At 39.3% G+C, this 16,826-nt stretch overlaps 1 non-coding gene across 1 annotated transcript; it reads left to right on the top strand.

Moving 5' to 3' along the window:
• Positions 1–6,352: 6,352 nt before the first annotated feature.
• LOC122126913 lies at positions 6,353–6,459 on the top strand. The gene has a single exon (XR_006151041.1). It is a non-coding gene; the product is annotated as a U6 spliceosomal RNA (small nuclear RNA).
• Positions 6,460–16,826: the final 10,367 nt, after the last annotated feature.

Below are 16,826 nucleotides of genomic sequence, written 5' to 3'. Positions count from 1 at the left end.
TCAAGACTTTCTACTTTGTTTTTATTTCTTTTCCTTCTAATTGTTTGGCGTTGATGGCTTCAAATTGTTCGTTGGAATTTTGTTTTAGGTCTTGTATAAACTTTACTTCCTTAATTTGGTGGTCAGTGTTTCTTCTCAAATCACTTACTTGATTCGTTATGGTTTCCTTGGGCTCCCATTACTTTTCTTGCGCTCTATTGAGCATTCCCTTTGTGGTCTCCCTGAATTCATTCAGCTGTCTGTTCATGGATTCCATGAATGCCTTTATTGATCTTGCTGTATTCTCATCCCTCTCTTGCAATTCCTGTATTACTCTTTGAACAGCTTCCTCACGATCATGCAATTCCTGTCTTTCTCTTTGACTGATCTCAGCCTTCTCATGCGATTTCTGTATTTCTCTTTGACTGTTCTCAACCTGCTCGTGTGCAATTCCTATATTAATCTTTGAGTAGCTTCCTTATGCTCACAAGATTCCTGTATTAATCTTTGCTTTGCCCCCTCTCACTCTCTATCATGCTCACAATGAGTCCTTTACAAGTTTTCAATGTATTCATTCACCATGTATACCAGTAGTGCTTGTAGAGCTTCTTGGGAACTCTCTTCTGGATTATTCATTAAGTATTCTGTCACCTGATTATCATGAGTCGGAATTCATATACCTGAGTTGGAGCTAACTGTTCAGCCCTGTGGAGGTCAGTATCTTAGATGGAGATCTCTGGTAGTGGGGGATGGGTGGCCTTCCCTCCTCTGCTCCCTGAGAAGGAGTGAGGATATCAGGATTCTACTCATGACAGAGTGTTGATTCCTGCGTCGTCTCTGGTCTGTGATCTGCAGGATGAAGATATCTGCTCCTTGTTAGTTCTTGCTGGTGTTGAGTAGAATCCACTCACTGGCCACATCTGGGGCCTTTGTCGTGGACTCTCTCTGTAGGGATGGGGGCTACAGCCAGTGGTGCTGTCCCTACTGCCACCTCAGCTGTGGCTTCTGGCAAGTGCTCAGATCTGTTATCTTGCCTGGATTTTCCCTCTTTGGCCAAACTCTCTGTACTGTGATGGCACACTTGGTGTGACTCTCTAGCCTAGGACTGTTCACTGGAACATTAAAACTGCTTTCTATGTAAGAGCTTGTTTACCCTCCAGCTTCTCCTCCTCCATCTTTCCCCAAATCCTCATGATTTTTTTTGACCAGAAAAAAATAGCTTTATTTGGACTGAGAATTGGAAAATGAGAGTAGGACCTGAGCTAAGGAGTAGAGATTACATTTCCAGAAAGCTCATCAACCAATGGACTCTTGCTTTGAATCAAGGCAGCCTTGCAGTTAATGAAATCATTAAGAGGCCTACTGGGAATATATCTAGCTCTAAATGATCCTAGTATGCTACCTTTATAAAAAAAATACAGGTTTTTTTTATCATAATGAAATTTCCACCAACCACACGTATTACAAACGGAAATGGAAGGAAAAAAATCACATTTTACAGAATTTAAACTTGTCTTCAGCATTTAGCTCAGAGGTTCACCATCTTCAAGAAACTGCTCCTCTGTTAAAGTCTTCAGCTCTTGATATTGGAGGCATGGCTCAATTGGTAGAGTGCCAGCCAATGAGTAAAAGCATTAGGTACTGAGCTGGAGTCCCAGTCTCGAACCAAAAAAAAAAGAAAAAGAAAACAAAAAATCAATCAACCAGGAAGGAGATGGTCTTTACTAGCCCACAGAAATACTTTATCCATTTCCCTAGCCAGTCAGGGCTGAACAGCAGGGTAAGGCTCAGATGAGGGTGGGGTGGGGATCAGAGCGCTAATTTCCCCCTAGTACAACACCACAGCAGAAGCTTGATGAGAGCAAAACTGGTGAGACTTGAGGGGAGGGTCCAGGCCCTGAATTCAGTCAGAGTCTCTGCTGGAAGAGAAGGAGGAAAAGGAGGAATGCTTGCCATGCTTGTGGTGTTTGTGCATCTTTTTATGTGTTTTCTTCATTTGCTTCAGTGTTTTCTTGTCCATTGGGGCTCGTGGGCCTATGCCAGGAGCCAGGGGATTCACAGGACACATGCCAGGTGCAGGTGGTGGGCATGGGGTGGGTAAGGACCTGAGGGTTGGTATCCTGGATACTGTGGCTGTGGCACAGGGTAAGAGGGCCCACATGGAGGGAAAGCTGGGTTCCCCTGGGGAGGTCCTGGAGGAAAGGGAAACCCGGGAACAGGACCAGGAGGAATGGCCGGATTTACAGGTTGTGGGCACAAAGGAGGTGGACACCCAGGATTGGAACCTCCAGGGCACCCCATGTAAGGGATACTTGCATTTTGCACCGGCTGCGCTGCATTGTGATGCCACATGTTCAGGTGTTTTCCTAAGCCTTTCCACCGGCGCCTGGATTAGACCTGTCCTCCAGAGCCTTTTCCACCTCATGATTTTTTATGAATGGTTTTTTAGTGAAAAATGTTTTTGGTGTTTATGTTTTGGTTTGGCATAAAATGAGCCTACTATTGTCTTAATTTAATAAAAAAAAAATCTCTGATTCTCTGACAGCATAAATTTTGTGGGTAATGGTTAAGACTAGGTTGCCTTTCTGAAAAAAAATATCACCACCCAAAAAAGAGGAACAAAAGGAAAATAAATATGACAGGAAACATAAATGTTAATGGACTAGTAGTCTGCCGGTTTGCTTTAACTTTTAATCAAAAATTAAAGTAATACTTGATAATGTTTTATTAACATATTTAAATTTCTTCATTCTTGTCATTTAAGATTCACTTTATAATGAAATTCAACAGGTGACAATGTTTTTTCATGACTTTTCCAAAGAAATGATCATTTCATCATTATAGTGTATAGCACAATACACCCAGAAAGCTTTTAAGGAAAAAAATTTTCCCATTCTTTGTTTTGCTTCAGTCTGTATTTAAAGCTGCATACCACATCTTACCCACCCTATTGTCTGTCTTCTCATTTGAAATATTTCAATAAGTTTTCTTTCCCTGGTTTGTCAGTCAGAAAATCTTTATAAAACAACATGCTTTCATTCATTGTGCTTTTTAAAGTATATCTCACAAATGCCAAAACGAAGCACAATCTGAAACATCTGTGGATTTTTCCACCTAGAGTCCAAAGTAATCACTATCCATACTCCTTAGAACCATCTGTTCACTGGCATTAATTGTTCTATCACTTCCATGCTTTAAAACAACAGCATTTGACAATGGCGTACATTTTAATTGGTTTACCACATCTGGTTCGTTTTCAGCAAGGACTGTCTTCACAGAAGATGGTAATAGATGAGGTTTGCAATTATGTATTTTGAAAGGGCTCTAAGTTGTGGATATAGAATATCCATTTCAGTGACTAAATATTTAAATTAAATCCTATAATGTATACTCCTTCAATTTTCTGGCTAAAGTTCTACAATCTAGATATTTTTTAAGGAAATATTGTACATGTTTCCTTGGTGACAACGTAATTGGAAGAGTTAAATTTTGCTTTGTTTCTTTTTTTCTTGTGAAAATACTGTACAGAGGGGTTACAATTACATGGGCAAGATAATGAGTACATTTCTTATCAAGCACTGTAGCTTCCTCCTTTGTTTACTCTTCCCATCCCTTCCCATCCTCCCTCCCCTGCTCCTCTACCCAATCCTCATCCCCGCCCCCACCAAAGTTGTAAAGTTCGTTTTTCCATATAACGACTTGTACATCTCATTGTTGGAATGTATCCACTTGTACCCCTATTTAAACATTTCTTTTTTCCCTTCCCCTTCACAAATTTTACCAACCTCAAATACAGTGAAAGCAGGGGTTATACCATGGGAGAGGGACATACAAAGCAACAAAGAAATAATCTTATAAATGTGTTAGAAACAATCACCTAAAAGAAAAAAAAAACATTTGAATACATATATTAGGGTTCATTTCCCTAACATCAACTTATCTGACTTTTTGCATGACTCAGACATATACTAGCTATTGCAATTAAGGGAAACAATGGACCTAAGTTTCTTTGGGCCTGGCTAACTTCGCTTAATACAATTTTTTTCCATGGAAGACTTAAAATTTTCATATATCATTGCCGTCTTAAATGAAGTGAATGTACCTGGGTTTGCATACAGAAGTTTTGGGACAGCATTAAAATTTGAATCTTGAATGGGATTTGATTGAGAATTGTGGCAGGCTTTCATGATATGAGAAGAGAAAGGCCTTACTAATACTTTAATTTGCCACATTGCTATATTAGTTTATTCAAACCCACACATACATACAGATATACAAATATGTAGTATGAAGACGCAGTCAGTCTGCAAGAAAGTATTTTAATAGGAATTCCATAAAATATTTAGTCTGCTGAGATCTGATTGGAATTTATAGAAATATCTATTTGCTTCCCCCCCTGGACAATTCGTTATCACTGGTGAGGATGTTGCCATTTGAATTTAGAATGCCCCAGAAAGACCTATGTGTTAAAGAAAAATGACTTTCCATTTCCTCCCAGACTGTGGAGAATACCTGCATAGTTCTTCTGGAGATTAAGTTCTTCAGAGTGAAACCTCTGAGAACATGCACACTCATCTACTTTCTTTTCTCTTTTAATCATTCTAGATCAAAAACATTTCTTTTTGACATACTCCTCACCTTGACATTGTCTTGTCACAGGCCACCAAAGCAATAAAACCAACTGAACATACACTGAAACCTTCAAACTTATAAATCTGAGTAAGCCTTTCTGCTTAATAAATGGACAATATCACTTATTATGATAGGTTATAAAGACATCACAGAAATCTAGTCTTTCTAACAATGTAGAGTATATAAAAATGCTTCATTATAAAATATCTAACTCCAAGTTATATTTTGCGTTTTTGTTTCTGTAGATCCTAGGGCTTAAACTCACAGCCTGATTGGTGCTTTTGTGTTCAAGGCCAGTGCTCTACATAAAATCTGAACTGGAACTCCATTTCTCCTGGTGGTTAATTGGAAATAAGAATCTCATGAACTTTCCTATACTGGCTGGCCTATTCATATTGCATACTTTATGTAATTCCAATTCTCAGCATTATATAGATGTTCCAACTACAATATAAAAAAAACTTAAAATGTACTAAAGATATTTGTAAAGTATAAAATGAGGAAAGAATTTTCATCCTTTACAAATCTATGCAAAATCTATGCTAAACTATTGATATTTTACTTTACCTTTCCTGAAACCAGTTTGATATAGTTTAATACTTGTCACACCAACTTTCTCTCTATGTTCTACTGGATATATACTTTTTCACGTGTGTTTGTATACGTATACATATATGTATCTATCTGTATATGTTCCAATGTGCATCATCGGACTTGAAACTGCTTTCTTTTGCTGTTCAGCAATGAACCTTGTCGGCTCATTCTGTGACAATATCAGTGCTCATTCTCATTATTCCTTTATTTACCAAATCATCAGCCTTCTAAAATCAGCGTCATTTCTTGGGTAAGGTTACCAAACAGCCCAACCAATATTCACTCAGAGGGTTTTAATAAAGCAATTTTTAAGGAAGAATATAACATGAAGTGACAACTACAGAAATTCCGCAGAGACCTGACATCTTTCACATTTCTCTCTTCCTTCTCTTCTCATACTTCAGAAAGTATTGACTAACACTATAAATATACTGCAAATGTAAGTTAAGGATCAGTGTTTTTTTTTTCCTAACCTGCAGCCTTCTTTTCCATGATTTGACATAAACTTTTGGGAGATTTTTTGGATTGTGATGGGATTCCACCCAAAACAAAGCCATGTATAACAAGAAAGTCAATGTTTTCAACTCAGAGTATTAAACAAAAGAGGGAGAAAATTAAGGTTAGCTATATATGTTAAGCACAAATATAGGCAATATCAAGATATCTTGAAATTGTATACTTTTACTGGATAAAGTGACTCAAACCTGTAATAGTATCTACTTAGAAAACAGAGATTAGAGAATTTCAGTTCCAGGCAAGCCCAGACAAAAAAAAAAAGAAGTTTCAGGAAACTCTAACCATTTGCTGGGTGCAATGTATTTTGATTGTGTTAGGATGACCACAGTCCAAGCAGGCCCAGGCATTGTGATGCTACCTCAAAATAAGCAATCAAATTACAATCTGCAGGTATGGCAGTAGTAGAGGTGCCAAAGTTGTGAAGTTCCTTTCACCGTTGCAATGGGTCTACCTGTATCCCTATTTAAACATTTTTCCCTTCCCCTCCACAAATTATGCCAACATCAAAAATATGTGCTTGTGTAAGAAATGCATGATTCTAAAATTTCATGAAAATTCTTTTGAACTTACTTTTTTGTGGAATTGTCTAGTTTAAGAAAATCAATTACACTTTCTATATAAAAAATGTTCTGTGCTTAATCCGGCAGCCCATACACTAACATCGGTATGATACAAAAAAGATTAGCATGGCCCATACACATGGATGACTTTCAAATTCGTGAAGCAGTCCATATTTTTACAACAACAAATGCTGAAGGGGATGGGGCCACAAGGGAACCCTACTGCATTCTTGGTGGGAGTGTAAACTTCTTCAACCACTTTGGAAAGAAGTATGGAGTTTCCTGAAACGACTCCACATAAAGCTCCCCTATGACCCAGCAATCCCACTTTTGTTCATTTACCCAAAGGATCACAAACAAGACCATACTAAAACTACCAGCACAACTATGTTTATTGCAGCATTATTTACCATAGCTAAGATATGGAACCAACCCAGATGCTCCTCAGTAGATGAATGGATCAAGAAAATGTGGTATTTATATATACAATTGCATTCTATACCTCCATCAGAAAGAATGACATTGCCCAATTTGTTAGGAAATGGAAAGATTTGGAAAAAAATTTATTAAGTGAAGTAAGCCAACTCCAAAGAAACATAGGTCCCATGGGTTCTCTTATTTTCAATAATATATAACGACAATGACATTGCTACAGAATATAAATATTTTTAAATGAAAAGGGTGTAGGTAATGACATTGTAAGTGATCTTTATACCCAATAAAGATTGGTTTAATTTCTAAAGAAATACCTGAATGAACATCATTCAGCTTCCACTGTTTATTATTCCTGGAGTAATTGCTTAAGGAGAACAAATCTACCTCAAAGCGCTCTACCACTGGGCCACCTTCCCAGCTCTGCATTACATTTTATGTGCTTAATACTTTCCTGAAATTATTCCTTTTGGATTAAATATCCCAACAAAACTATTTTTTATGATTTCTTATATGATTTATATAGATTTCTTATGCGATTCTTATATGATTTCTTAGAGATCCATAAACAAAACAGCTCAGAACAGAAAAAGAGTAGGTAAGAAGTCATAAAAAAAATACTATTATAGTGGTTTTAATGGCTAAGTGTAAATAATATGTAACAAAACTGTGGGAAGATTTATTTGCTCTTTTTGCTATTCTCTCCCCTTCTCTGTAGAAAGGTTCTCACTATGAAGTGCCAAATGGTCTGGACCTTTCACGCCTTGTCTCAGTCACAGAAGTGATGGGATTAGGGACATGTGCTCCCATGGCTGGCTTTTAGGAAGTTCACAATAAAGTAATACCAATACACATAAAGAAATTTTTGTGAGTGATGTGTATTCACTTCTTCAATTGCCAAAATTAAATTCATATGTCAAAACATCAAATTACTTACATTATAATATATGTAGTTCAACCGGCATCACTAACACCTCCATAAATCAAATGCAAACTAAAAGCTCTACTTCAAAAACCAACATCTAAGGCAGTGTTGGAAATACAAGAAGATGCACAACAAATCAAAAGGAGTGAGATCTTTAACACTGGCAATGAGCAGTGATAGCTGAATTTTTAACCAGGCTTGAAAAGTTCGGGTGTCAACTATGTGATTAGAGTTGCAGAGTTGACCTTGGTATCAAGATTGAAGGTAAAATTCAAAGGCATCTAAGATTGCTGCAGTATTGTGGCTCGATACAGTGTGACCCTGTCTGATAATGGTAAAGCACAGAGTAGAAGCTAAGTCAGTGAAATGTATAGGAAGGATTCTCCACTGAGAATAATTGCAGGGTGTGATCATCACTCTTGCGTTGAAAATGTATAGCCCATCATTCTACTTTAAGCTCTAGTGTTTATTCTGATCTGAAGATAATTATAACATACCAATGTGCTGTGAGTGCTGAGCAGTGTAGGTGTATATTACGCTAATATATGTAAAAATCCTTACAGGTATGGAATGGCCTGACCCTGACACTTCATTCTGTGTTGTTGAGTTTCATGAACAAATGTTCATAGTTAGGCAATTCACAATCATCTAAGTCTGAATCAGGAAACTGAGATAAGACATTAGGGTCATCACTCCAGTGACATGGTCTGTGACTTATGAAATAAATAACATTATTTCATAATGTAAATGTGTTTCTAAAAAATTATGCAATACCAAATATACAAAAGGGACAATTATCCATCTCTTGTATTATCAGAAGTTAAGATACTCCTGAATTGTACTTTTTTGCTAGAGGATCACAGTATGAGTGCTGATATTTGGTATCTTTCCAGGTGCTCCTATACGTTTGTCAATCTTCTTTGAGGAAGTGTTTTTCCATAGTTTTTTTTTTTTTTGAGGTGTTCCGAATATCAGTACTGTCGCTAACCACAACCATGGGACAGAAAAGATGATGGGATACCTGGCCAAAGAACTGAGAAATCACAGGAAGTAATAGGAAAGAAGACACCAGAGGACCAAAAGCCTCATTGCCAGCTTCTGGATCCCTAAATCCTGCTTCACATGCTTTATATTCCTTCTACTATGGGGGTGGGGTGGGGGGTAGGGGGGTTGTCAGTGGCTACAGGTATGTCCACAAACTAAGGCATTAATCTTGCTGGTGGTTACAACTATTGATATGAGATATTGTTTGCATACATAGTGATAATTGAATCCCTTATTGTTCAGGAGCAGAAGGGAGCAATAGTCATTACAACCATAACACAGACATGTATCTTGTCTACAAAGTCTGAATCTTTTAGTGTCCAACAGCTCTAAATTACATACTCTTGAGGTAATAACTCATATCCCTGTCTTCCCTTGACTGACCTTTCCAGAGTATAGCTCTCATCCTTTTGTCTGCTGTTTGAGATGGCTTCCCAATCTATCCCTTTCCAGGTCTAACAGCTTGAGTCTAGAATTCCTCACAAGTACTGTGACAGATGTATTATTTTGAAAAGGGTATTTTTTTCGTAGATAGGTTAAATTTTTATATTTTATTTTATTTCAAAAATATTATACAGAGTGGTTACAGTTACATGAGTAATGTACATTCCTTGCTGAATAGTGTTACCCACTCCATTGTTATTCTCATATCCCTTCCCACCCTCCACACCTCCCGCTCACTCCAAAGTTGTAAAGTTCATTTCCAATATAGTGTCGTGTGAATATCATTGTTGCAATGGGTCAGTCTTTGTACATCTTTCGTCACTATATTTTTTCCCTTTCCTTCTCCAAATCAGGTAAATGTATATACAAGATGGAAGGTACCAGAATCAAGACAGAGATTTCCAGGGATAAACCAATGGAAAAAGGCAAATGAAATAAAAATAAGACCTAGATACACTACTTTACCTACATCAAGGTTGATATCTGAAAAAAGACTTGTTGTTTCTATGGCTTAGAGTTCATTTCAATTAACATCATTTTGTAAGGTCAAATGTACATAGCTCTGGAACCAGCAATCCCATTCCTGGGCACTTGTGGAAATGATCTCAATCTAAACCACACAAAATTTACAACTATGTTTTTTACAGCATTATTGCTATAGCTAAGATATGGAACCAATCAAGATGCCCCTCAATAGATGACAGGATCAAGAAAATGTGATATATATACACAATGGAATTTTATGCTTCTGTCACAAAGAATGACACAACTCCTTTCTTAAGAAAATGGAAAGACTTGGAAAACAATCATATTATGTGAAGTAAGCCAGATTCAAAGAAACATAGGTTCCATGGTTTCCGTCATTTTTATTAATTAATATATGCTTAGGATAGTCCTGGCAGACATGTTCACTTTTAAACTCTTGAAATATTCCCATTTTTCTCTCCCTCTTTCTCTCTCATTCCATTTGTTCTAAGTCCTGTGATGATCTTGTTGATTTTCTCCCATTACATTCATCATTGCATCTTGCGAACTACTGGTATGCACTACTGTCCTTCTGTCCATTCTCCTTGTGCTTCGGCTTGTACCCCTCTCACAGTGGAGGGCCAGAGATTGGGGATATTCTCTTCACTCTTGAACTCAGACATCTATCTTTACTTTCTAACAATACATTCATTGAATTCTTTCTGTAAATTCTAATGCCTTGAAAATGATTACTGCATTTTCATGGCTTTGTTATTTGGCATCAGGGAAGTACATAAATCAATAACTGTAACTTAGGTAAAAGAAGACTGCAATCATGCCTCCGTAGGTGTTGTTCATTGGATAATGTTTACTTCAAGGTCTGCCTGCCTGCATCCTTTTCACTGTTTATTTATCAATGTAGCCTTTTCTTCTGGAAAGTATGTATTGGCCTAGTGAAGATCAATTCCTACTCTAATTAGTCATTAATTTTATTCCAACATCATTTCACAGCTCCTTCTGAGTTTCTTCAGGGTCTGTATAGTTTCACATTCTTAGAAGTTTTAACATCGATGCATCCAATGATAAAGACACATTGCTTAAGTCACCATTTTGATGACTGAAAAGAAACCATGCTGCAACCTCACTATATAGTAATTTTCTGGTTTTAAATTCTTTAGAATTTAAAATTAAATTTTAAATTCTTTAGGATTGATGGTGGAGAACGAACATTGTGCCTGCAATTTGATCTTTTCCTAATTATTTTTAGTATCCTTTCCAATATTGTATAAAGTTAAAACATTACTACTTACCTTTAGGATTTCTAAAATGGTCAAAGTATACATTCTATTCATTCACAATTTTAACACAATAGTGTCCATTATGACCAAGTGAGAAATTTTAAACTTTTTATTTGTGGTCCGTAATGGTGGTGATAGGGAATCAAGTCCAATGCTTCATGTGTCTTAGTCTCCTGTGTGCCTCTGAGCCTGAGGTGACCTGTGGTTTTATTTTCACTCAACTGGAATAATGAAAAATTTCACTAGGAAGCAATTATTACTTGGTTACTTTCTCCAGTATCTCTCGCATATATAAAAGTAATATAATTCTACACTGACAGAAAATGGTGTTCCTATATTGTATTTATTAATAGTAAATTTTTATGTTTTGTAGCCCCAATCTTCACTAAGGTTTGCCACTTTCCTATCACTGCTTCCTATAAAACTTGACTAGATCCACTAGAAACACAAGTCCAGTCAGCCTCTTTCTTAAAAAGCCCAACCTTAAATAACCTACCCCCTGGTAGCCCTGCTATAAACTTTCAAAGGCCTGACTGAAACCAGACTCCTTCCTGAAAGCCCTCCTCTGCCATAGGGAAATCCCTCTTCCACTCCTCCCCTTCCCGGAATCCCTGCTCTGCACCACCAGAAACCAGGCCACATCCAAGAACTCCACCTACATTGGGCTCCTCCCTCGAATCCCCACCTCATCCATCAGATACCCTGCTGCAACTACTGCCCCTAACTACTCTAGTATTGCATAGTCTTATTGCTCCCATATCCTAGTACCTGCAAGCTCCTCCCTTTCCTTTCAACCCCACCCCCAATCATCCTTCTCCCTCAAGCCCCTCCTGGTTTCATCAGAAACTCCTCCCATAACTAGCCTACTTCTAAGTGGCCTAACCTCACAAACACAGCCCTGAACCTACCTCTTCCTACAAAGCCCATCATGCTACACCAAAAACCCTCCACCTGCCTATAACTGTCCTTGAAACCGCACCTTGCTAGGCCAGAAGGTTCTCACATAGCCCATCTCCTGCCTGGAAAGCCAGCCCTGCTCCACCACAAGCCTCTCCACCTCCCACATCTACTCTCTCAATGCCCTGCCTTGCTCCCACCCCCTATTGGCTCCTTCCTCAGATCCACACACTACACCACCAGATACCATGCCCATAATTATCCTACACCATTGTAGCCCTTCCATTCCTTCTCAAAGCCCTCCTCCAACTAGCCACATATCTCCAAGCTCTGTCCTGCTCCAGATAAACCCCACTAGAAAACCCCCACTACACTATCCAATCTCTCGACACCCACATTGCTCCACTGGAAACCACTGCACCAGTTGGCCTCCCTCTGGAAGTCTCAGCAGGCTGAACTTGTCTTATTGCTCCCTTGTCCCTCCATAGTCCCTTTTTGAAGGTTTCTTTGCCCTACTGAAAACCCTGTCCAAAGTCCATGTCCTGCCTTGCAACACTGAAATCCCCACCCAACCTGATTTTTCTTTTAGAAGTGGTAACTGGCTACCCAAGAAACCCCATCCGAACTAGTCTAGTGCACTGCTCTCACAAAGCTCTGGTCCTGAAAAACTCCTCCATACATTGTGACTACATCCTGCTCTGCAAGAAACCCCACCTCCACCCTAACACACTTCCCTAAGGCCTGCCATTCTCCACCAGAAACCCTGCCCCTTACTAGCCCACGTCTTCCTGGTACCACCGGGCCCTCTCAAAACCAAACTTGAAAAGCCTCTCTCTCATAGCTCTGCATTCCTACACCAGAATCCCCACCTTCTGACAGCCTCTTGCCTCCATTCCCTTCCCTGCCTTATGGGAAACCTCACCCTACATATCCCACAAGGGGTCACAGTGGCTCTACCAGCACCCCTCCTCTAAGTAATCTCCTCCTTTGTAGCCTTGTTCTTCCTTCTCAAAGCTCTGTCCCAAACAGCCTCCTCCCCAGTGACCCCATCTTCTTCCACTGAAAACCTGCCCACCTGCCAGCCTCCATGTTCAATCCCGCCTACTCCACAAGAGTCCCCGCCCCTAACAAGTCTAGTCCTTCCTGTCCCCTCCATCCTGTCTCAAAGCCCTACACAGACTGGGCTTCACCCTCAAAGCCCCGCCCTGCTCCACCACAGAGACTGTGCCAATACAAACTCCTCCCTTGAATCACACAGGGCTCCACCAGAAACCCCACACCAGCTCACCCATGATGGTCCCATCTAGTAACTTTTATTACAAATGCGATTTTATACTGGCCATAGAATTCATACTAATCAATATGATAAGAAAGCAGTATGGCAAAAAGGCAACAAAAATTAAATAGCTATTGGATACTTTAGTCTAGTTTGAGGTTCTGTTACCAGGTAGATACACATTGTGTGAAAATGTCTGAAGGGGAGTCCTCTTATTGGAAAGCATTCTTTGAAGTATCAGTGATCATGAGTGATCATTTTATTTCTAGAAAATTTGTGCACATTTGTGCCATTAACTTCAAAAAATATTCGTTATTTTAAATCCTGTGGTTTTGTTGAGGAAAGAGTATTAGTGTGTAAAGAGATGTTTTTCAACTCATCTCTCTAATGAATAATTTTGGAGTTGCCTACCTTACTATGTACAAGAGTATTTAGTAACAGAAATTCTCTACCAGAATCCACTTTGAATTTCCTCCTTCCACTAAAGTGCCCTTTGGAAAACACTGAAGTGAGATTACACAGGTAAAATGCCAGAAATAAAAACGTGTTTGAGATCATAACAAAATAATGATGAAGACCCCATCCAATGTGCTTTTAATTTTCTAACAAAAGGAACTTAAGCCTATTTAACTGCAGACTTTCTGAAGACTAGAAGAAAAAAATATAAGAAATGCCCTATCATACCATGGTTCTGAAAATAAAAACAAAAATAAGGAAAGACAACATAATGAGACAGAAAGGAATGAGGAACTTGTACATGTGATATAGAGTGTAAAAAATACACTGAATCAGGTAAAACTAATTTTGGTCATGATGTCTGGTTGTTCAATATATTTCATTGTAAATATTGCTCTTTATTTAGCTGTTACTTAATAGAGGTCTCAGCAGGGATCTTCTCAGGTAATTGTGTAGATGGTCAATTTCATCATTGCAAGATCATCAGGATGAAAAACTCCATACACCTTAAGACACACCTGCAACAGCACTAGGCATACACTTCTATTGGTCCAACACTGTAAGACAGACCTGTGTTTTACCAAAGCTTTGTATGTGGTATGCTATGTTTTATTCAGGCTGAAGAGCCAAAGTAAGTTCAATTTGAGATTAACCCCACCATCTTGTGCTAGTCTGCCCTCAGAGTAACCCCAAGAGAGAGAGAAAAAAAACATAGGTTGTCACCAACCCTGCTGTTGCCCAAGTGTTTCAGGAACAGAAAATCCCAATAGTTCAGAGAAAGGTCAGTGAGGTTAGAGTGGACTCAAACCAATCATGTAACTGCTTGTGTGGAAATTCCCTAAACTTGTATGTTCAATACTATAAAAGCTGTGCTGATTTTGTGCTCGGGGACTCTTTGTGTCACTGGTTACCCAGTGTGCAGAGGACCAAGCTTGAGCTTGCAAATAAACGACTCTTTTGCTGTTCGCATTGGTCGTGGTCTCTGGTGGTGTTTCGGGGGTCCCAAGTCCATAAAACATTTCTGGGGGCTTGTCTGGAATCTGCCTCATAAGACCCTCCAGATGCCCCAAAAAACCCAGCTGTCAAGTCTAGGCATTGCTGTTCTGTATATTTGGTTGCCTGCAGGTTCTGTATCTGTAATTCTGGTTTCCCACCAGGTCTGTATTATGGTTGGCAAGGAATCTTGGCAGACGTGTTATAAGACTGCCAAAGTGGTCTATTAGGAGATATCCCCAGACACCTTTGGATAGATTGCTGTTTAGTACAGACATTTTTTGGGAAATTTTCCATCTGTAGTCTGGCACTTCATGCAGATATTTTTTGGGAAGTTTTCCATCTGTACTGGGAAGTATTCCATTTTTTGGGAAACCCTTTCTGTAGTCTGGCACTTTCTGGTTGGCAATTTACAATGCTACAGCATGCCTTTTTAAGTTGTGTCTGTGTGTTGAGTGTTCTGTTTGTCATTTGGTGTTTATCTTACCCTTAAGCCTTGACCCAGGGGGTACTGAGAATGGGGGAGAATCTACCACTCTGAAGGGATGGCTGCTAAGGACTTATTTCCCTTGCCCCAACATGACTGGGACTTCTCTTCCACATTTTAAGGCCCTTGGTCAACAAATGTTAGTGAGATGTCACCCCATTCACTGAGACCTGAGTGTTCTCTGTTCTAAATTTCCTGAGATAGGGAAGTTCTGGGTAAGAGTGGCAGGCTCATTCAGCAGACTCTGGATTCAGCTTGCTGAGTGAGAATGGCAGAGAGTACTGATAGGGATAAACTCAGCCTTTGGTAGTTGTGTTGTCTAGTTCTGTTTTAGAAATGGTACTAGTTAATTTTGTTTTCTTTGGGGCGGGGAGTGTGGGATCCGGTCATGGGGCCTGAACTCTGGGCCTGGGTGCTATCCCTCAACTCTTCAACTGAAGGCGGGTGCTCCACCACTTGAGCCACAGCTCCACTTCTAGCGTTTTCCCCTTTGCTTATGGTGCTGGGGAATTGAACCAGGCCCTCATGCATGCAAGGCAAATTCGCTACCAGTGAACCACCTTCCCAGCCTTCCCAGCCACCTTCCCTTGGCACTACTTTTAAAGGGTGGGTTTTTGGTTATGTGTTTTTGAAACTTATTTGAACATCTCTGGGGAAATAAAAGTTCTAGCCTCCAGCTGGGCTCAGTCACAGAGAAGGTTGTGTGCCTCTTTTTGACTTTTCAGCTAGTCCCGACAATGTAATGTGCTCTTGTCTAAAACTGGATAAAAATCAAGCCAGTTTAGTTTCAGGTAACCCCCCTCCCCCAGCCTTCCTCCAACAAAAAGGATTCAAAAGAACAGTTGGTGAAATGCTTTGCTAAACAAGCAAGCCCTGGGAAAGTGAAGCTCAACAAAGTTACTTAGTTTAAAAGAAATATTGTCTTAAATTTTTGTTTGAAAACTTAAAAAAATGTACATACAAATGATTTTTATTTTTTGCACACTTAAAGATCTGTGTTTTGGGCTGGGAAGGTAGCTCAGTGGTAGAGCACTTGCCTTGCAAGCCTGAGGCCTTGGGTTCGATTCCTCAGCACCACACAAGCAAAAGAAAAAAGTCGGAAATTGTGCTGTGACTCAAGTGGTAGAGGGCTAGCCTTGAGCTGAAGAGCTGAGGGACAGCACCCAAGTCCAGAGTTCAGGCCCCACGAACAGACCCCCCACCCAAAAAAAAAAAAAAGATCTGTGTTTTCTATGTGTTTGTGAACACGTTCATGATAGAAAATGTCAGCATGCTGTAACAATTGAGTGAGTTTAAGTTTAAAATTCAAAAGGTTATGAGGTTGGGACATTACCAGAAAAATTTTATAAAATTTTCGCATTGTTTTAAATGGCTTTTTAAGGATTGTTTAACTTGAAATTTTGAAAATCTGTTATTTTAGAATGCATAAGGCTGTTTACACTGTAATCAAGATATCTGGCTTAACAGAAAGGAGAAACTTAGAAGGCAACAGAATACCTATCTTTAGGAGTGAAGGGTGAACAGGCAGTAGTGCAGTTCAGCTGGTCATGCATGGTGGAACAGGCCTTGGGAAGAGTCCACGAATGGTGAAAAAGGGCAACCTGGCACAAACACAGTTCATCTAACCCTAAAGAGTCAGAATGGGTGCATGACCATTCCACAGGAAGGACCAAGTGGGGCATCTTTATTCTGTCCTTTTTCCCTGCAGATAGACACTGGAAACATGATGGTAAAAATGAGTGATGTGTTGATCTGATTAGCATTGCTCAAACTGCCCCTTGGATGTGTTAAAATTAAAATTAAGAAGGCCTTAAAAAGAGGGTTTAAA

The sequence above is a fragment of the Dipodomys spectabilis genome, unplaced genomic scaffold (genome assembly GCF_019054845.1).
Source record: "Dipodomys spectabilis isolate Male_0828 unplaced genomic scaffold, ASM1905484v1 ptg000290l, whole genome shotgun sequence".
NCBI lineage: Eukaryota > Metazoa > Chordata > Mammalia > Rodentia > Heteromyidae > Dipodomys > Dipodomys spectabilis.
Note: the sequence above shows the minus strand (reverse complement) of the source record. Positions and strands in the feature narration are given on the sequence as shown.